This window comes from Lathyrus oleraceus, chromosome 7 (genome assembly GCF_024323335.1).
Source record: "Lathyrus oleraceus cultivar Zhongwan6 chromosome 7, CAAS_Psat_ZW6_1.0, whole genome shotgun sequence".
Taxonomy (NCBI): domain Eukaryota; kingdom Viridiplantae; phylum Streptophyta; class Magnoliopsida; order Fabales; family Fabaceae; genus Lathyrus; species Lathyrus oleraceus.
Window position 1 is genome coordinate 84440241 of NC_066585.1, and position 6776 is coordinate 84447016.

The window sequence follows — 6776 nt, forward strand, 5'->3', positions numbered from 1 at the left end:
CTATGCTGATACAAGTGAAAAAATTCAGGGTAAAATTTAGAGTATGACAGAAACATCAACAAACCCAAGCGACTAGACGACTTTGTGTAATGCAGCAGTCTCCAACATGTCCAAATAAGATGCCTCATCAAATAAAGAGGAATAACATGCTTCCACAATTTGTTAGGATCATATTTATATACTATTATCTAGAAAAGATTTTCTACTATGAATTTACGGGATTCATTTAAATTGTATTAGCCATTATATTTCATACATTATGGTTATTAATATTGACAATTATTGTAACGCCCTTCTAAAATACCCCAAATATTTAATAACAACAACAAGTATATATCAGAGTAAATACACAAAACAAGGGTGTCACATCTTCGAAAATAACATCTGTCATGCTCTTTTATTATATCAACCATAAAACATTTCAAAACTACGCAGCGGATAGAAATTATGTCAACCAATTAAAACGTATAACATATTACATGAAAAATAGTTCAACCACCGACAATAAACAATTAAAACATCCCGTCCCGATGTTACATCTATCAGAGCATGACCCACTACGGAGACTACACTAGACTCCAAGCACTAACTTCTACTCCATCACTACTCGTTACCTGAAAAATAGTTGTAAGGGTGAGTTCCTCAATCGATATAACAAACATTATAATTTATCATGTTATGTTAAGTAATTTAACTCATTAATCACCCAATATCAACACAACTCGTATACATACTCAAGATCAATACCACTGATACACATACAACAAACCAACAGAATGCAACTCTAATGAGACTCGACTCGTCATGCATGTGGTACCATTCGGAGTAAAACTCCCAACTTAAAATCATTGCCATTTTAGTGGGCATCAAGGCATAAGCCTTCAACTTTCAACTTAAAATTTGCCAATCCAGGCCAACGTGGTGTGAGCAACGCTCCGACTTAATGCATATGAATGTACATGGCATACACGACTCTAAACTTTCGACAACATAATAATAATATCAACACAACAACGTTTCCAACAAAAAATCAACTTAAAATCAACTTTGACTCACCAAGCCTACAACTCAGTATTTTCAACAACTTTCCGTAAACGGGACAACTCAGCAACATACTTGTATCAACATTTCATAACATCAGCTCAACAAAATTACTCATCACAATTAATTATAATAGGTCAATCACCAATTAGGTTCACAACATTAAAATATCAAATTTTTCCTATTTCCAACAGTGTTAACCGGTTAACGCCCTGGGTTAACCGGTTAACGCAGGACAAAACACATTTTCTGGCAAAACGCAACAGTGTTAACCGGTTAACGCCCTGGGTTAACCGGTTAACGCAGGCAAAACAGCACATTTCCACAAAATATAACAGTGTTAACCGGTTAACGCCCTGGGTTAACCGGTTAACGCAGACAAAACAGCAGTTCCTGCGCTAACACAAGGCAGAATGCAGAGTTTCCGCATTTCCGCCGTTGGAGGACTTCCGGACCTCCGATTCAATTTCCGTAAAAAGCTCCATTATCGGGAAATCACGACTCACACAATTACCGATTCAATTATAGTATTAACACAACTCATCCAACACCATTTCTCAGCATGCAACATCCCAATTAGGGCCAATTCAACGGTTTCTCACTACCCATGACATGTTAATCTATAATACCCATTAAACGACGATAAACCCCCCTTACCTGAGATAATCCGGCAATCTCTAAGCTTCAAGCTTTTCCGTTCTTCAACCTTTGCTCTTTCTCCACTTTTCACCTTTCAGCCGCTTCTCTGCTTCACGTGAAAATTCTTTACCAACCAAAAAACCCTTTTCCTCTTATTCCAACTTATATATTTTCCACTAATTATTATTCCAATTAATAAAATAATAATAATCCAATAATTCAATTTATTTTAATTAAATTAATAAATATATTATTAACTTAATTTAAATAATTCTCTTATTTTATTCGGGGTGTTACAACTCTCCCCTACTAAAAGAGTTTTCGTCCTCGAAAACATACCTCAAGCAAATAACTCCGGATAAGACTCCTTCATCCGACTCTCAAGTTCCCATGTCATGCTTTCGCCCGCAGCTCCCAACCAAACGACTTTAACCAACACAATCTCTTTTCCTCGAAGAGTCTTTGTTTCACGATCTTCAACTCGTACAGGCTTTGTCTCTACTGTTAAATTATCTCGCACTTGCACATCATCCATACTAACCACATGAGACGGATCTGAGATATACTTCCGAAGCTGCGACACATGGAATACATCATGCAAATTCGAAAGATTAGGTGGTAATGCCATCCGATAAGCAACTTTTCCAACTCGTTCTAAGATTTGATACGGACCAATGAAGCGAGGAGTGAGCTTTTTAGACTTCAAAGCCCTCCCAACTCCGGTCACAGGCGTGACTCTCAAAAACACATGGTCACCAGCTTGAAATTCTAAATCCTTCTTCCGCTTGTCATGGTAACTCTTCTGCCTACTCTGAGAAGCTTTCATCTTCTCCCGGATAAACTTCACTTTCTCGGTAGTTTCTCGAACTAACTCTGGTCCAAGTACTACACTCTCACCAGATTCGTGCCAACACAACGGAGTTCTACATCTACGACCATATAATGCTTCAAAAGGCGCCATTCCGATACTAGAATGATAACTATTATTGTATGTGAACTCGATCAATGGAAGATAAGTGTCCCACGAACCTCCTTGTTCAAGAACACAAGCTCTCAGTAAATCTTCCAATGACTGAATAGTCCTCTCAGTTTGGCCATCAGTTTGAGGATGATATGCCGAACTCAACCTCAACTTAGATCCCAACAAATCTTGCAAACTTTTCCAAAATCCCGATGTAAACCTCGGATCTCTGTCCGACACAATACACAGAGGAACACCATGCAACTTTACAACTACTCGAATGTAAATCTCTGCCAACTTCGCAATTGGGTAAGTGATGTTAATAGGTATGAAGTGAGCCGACTTCGTGAGCCTATCAACGATCACCCAAATCGAATCATGCCCTCGTAAGGTAGCAGACAGCCCCGTTACAAAGTCCATAGAAATGCTATCCCATTTCCATTCTGGAACTTCCAACGGTTGCATCAACCCAGCAGGCTTCTGATGCTCAATCTTCGACTTCTGACAAGTTAAGCACGCATACACGAAACGAGCCACATCTTCTTTCATTCCGGGCCACCAAAATAATTTCTTTAAATCCTGATACATTTTAGTAGCTCCTGGATGAATACTCAAACTACTTCTATGACCCTCCTCTAGAATACTTCTCTTCAAAATCGCGTCGTCAGGAATGCAAATTCTTTCCCCTAATTTCAACACACCTCTCTCATCCACCTTAAAATCACTTTTCTCTGATTGACCACAACGATTAAGGATATCTACTATTTCACATCCAACTTTTGTGCCTCTCGGATACTATCCATAAAATCATTATTAATCTTTAGCATTCCTAGCATCACACTCTGCGGTGTTACTTCGCAAACCAAACTCATATCCCGAAATTGCTCAATTAGTTCCAACTCCTTAATCATCATTGCTGACACATGCAAGGTCTTTCTACTTAAAGCATCGGCCACGACATTTGCTTTTCCTGGATGATAATTCAAACCGAAATCATAATCCTTAAGCAATTCGAACCACCTACGTTGTCTCATGTTCAGCTCTTTCTGATCAAATAGATACTTTAAACTTTTATGATCGCTAAAAACTTCGAATCTGGAACCATAAAGGTAATGCCTCCAAAGTTTTAGCGCAAACACCACAGCAGCAAGTTCAAGATCATGCGTAGGATAGTTCTTTTCATGAATTCTCAACTGTCGCGACGCATAAGCAATTACTTTATTATTCTGCATGAGCACACCTCCCAAACCCATCAATGAAGCATCACAGTAAATTATAAACGGTTCCCCCGGATTTGGCAAAGTCAAAACCGGCGCCGACGTCAATCTCCTCTTTAATTCATTAAAACTCTCTTCGCACTGAACATCCCACACGAAAGCTTTACCTTTGCAAGTTAATTTAGTCAACGGAAGTGCTAACTTAGAAAATCCTTCAATAAATCTTCTATAATATCCAGCTAATCCCAAAAAGCTTCTAATCTCGGTAACCGACTTAGGAGTTTCCCATTGCAATACAGCTTCTACCTTGGAAGGATCTACAGCAATACCTTTTCCTGAAATTACATGGCCGAGAAAACTGACTTCTCTTAACCAAAACTCACACTTGGACAGCTTCGCATACAATTTCTTATCTTTCAAAACCTCCAATACCAATCTCAAATGTTCCTGGTGCTCTCCTTCGGACTTGGAGTAAATCAAAATATCATCAATAAATACTACCACAAAATGATCCAGATAAGTATGGAAAATACGATTCATGTATTCCATAAATACTCCCGGCGCATTAGTCACACCGAAAGGCATCACAGAATACTCATAATGTCCATACCGAGTTCTGAACGCTGTCTTCTGGATGTCTTCATCTTTCACTCTGATCTGATGATAGCCCGATCTCAAATCAATTTTACTGAACACACAAGCACCCACTAATTGGTCCATCAAATCATCTATCCTCGGTAGTGGATACTTATTCTTGATCGTTACTTTATTCAATTGTCTATAATCAATACAAAGCCTCGTACTACCCTCTTTCTTCTTTACTAGCAACACTGGAGCCCCCCACGGCGACACACTTGGTCTTATAAACTTCTTCTCAAGTAAGTCTTCCAATTGCTTCTTTAATTCATACAATTCAGATGCCGACATTCTATACGGTGCCATCGAAACAGGCCTAGTACCAGGTACCAGATCAATAGTGAATTCAACTTCCCTCTCTGGCGGCACACTAGGAATTTCATCAGGAAAAACTTCAGGGAATTCTTTCACCACTAACAGTTCCTCTATCTTAGCTTTACTTTCAACCGACAACGTCGCCATCAAGGAAAACATCTGAGCTCCCTCTTTCATCAATTTTCGCAATTCTCGGAAAGGTAATAAGTCAACTCCTTCCTCTTCAGGAGTGGAAAACCTCACCGACTTATGATGACAATTTATATGAACATAATTATACTCTAACCAGTTCATACCAAGAATTACGTCCATCCCATCTAACGGCAAACATACTAAATCAACATAGAAATCTTTATCGAAGATCGACAACGGACATTTTAAACACACCCACGAAGTAGTTACTGATCCCTTAGCTGGGGTCTCAACAATCAATTCACCGTCCAAAGCGGACAATTTTAAACCCAGTCTTCGAGCACAGTTAGCAGAAATAAAACAGTGGGTAGCACCGGTATCAATAATAGTAATTAAAGGAGTACCATTTATGAAACATGTACCTCGGATAAGTCTGTCCTCACAGGAGGTTTGAGTTCCGGTCAATGCGAACACCTTCCCAGTCTGAGATTTCTTTGGCTTATGACACTGGCTTCCAATATGCCCTTCTTCGCCACAATTAAAACAAATCATTTCCTTGTGCGTGCAATCAGCTATTGCATGACCAGTCTTACCACAGCGAAAACACCTCTTTACTTCAGCAGTGCATACATTACTCTTATGACCAGCCTGACCACATTTGAAGCAAACTATACCAGCAGGAGCACCTCCCCTACTAGTCCTCTGAGCCGGAGCAGCTCCTTGTTTCCCTTTTCCCACTGGGGCATCATACGGCTTGCCACGGTTTTGATGCTGCTTTCCCTTGCGGTCACTGACAACCTTGTAATGAGCATTATTGTCTTCCTCAAATATCCTGCAGCTATCAACCAATTCAGTAAAAATGCGTATCTTCTGATACCCAACAACCTTCTTAATTTCAGAGCGCAGTCCGTTTTCAAACTTGATGCACTTTGAAAATTCAGCACCAGCACCAGTGTAATGAGGATAAAATTTGGACAGCTCCACAAATTTTGCAGCATAATCAGTGACAGACATGTTTCCTTGCTTCAGCTCAAGGAACTCGATTTCCTTCTTACCACGGACATCTTCCGGATAATACTTTCTCAGGAATTCCCTACGGAATACATCCCAAGTAATTTCTTCACCTGCCACGGTCAACCTCTCGTGAGTCTCTAGCCACCAGTCATCAGCTTCGACTGCTAGCATGTGAGTACCATACCGAACCTTCTGAGCTGGAGTGCAATCCATAACACGGAAGATTCTCTCAATTTCTTTCAACCATCCCAAGGCTGCATCTGGATCATGCTTCCCTTTAAACACCGACGGATTCTCTCTTTGAAAAGTCGCCAAGCTACGTGATCCAGCATCTCCACCAGCATTTGGCAAGTTCTGCACAGCTTGTGCCATTGCTTGCATTGCGGCAGCCATTGCAGCGTCATTCCTTCCAGCCATTTCAACTTATCAATACAACACAACTTAAAAGTTAGATTAGTAACAATACACAATTGTTAGACAGTAACGACACGACAACTGGCCGGACAGACCGACCTGCTCTGATACCACTAATGTAACACCCTTCTAAAATACCCCAAATATTTAATAACAACAACAAGTATATATCAGAGTAAATACACAAAACAAGGGTGTCACATCTTCGAAAATAACATCTGTCATGCTCTTTTATTATATCAACCATAAAACATTTCAAAACTACGCAGCGGATAGAAATTATGTCAACCAATTAAAACGTATAACATATTACATGAAAAATAGTTCAACCACCGACAATAAACAATTAAAACATCCCGTCCCGATGTTACATCTATCAGAGCATGACCCACTACGGAGACTACACT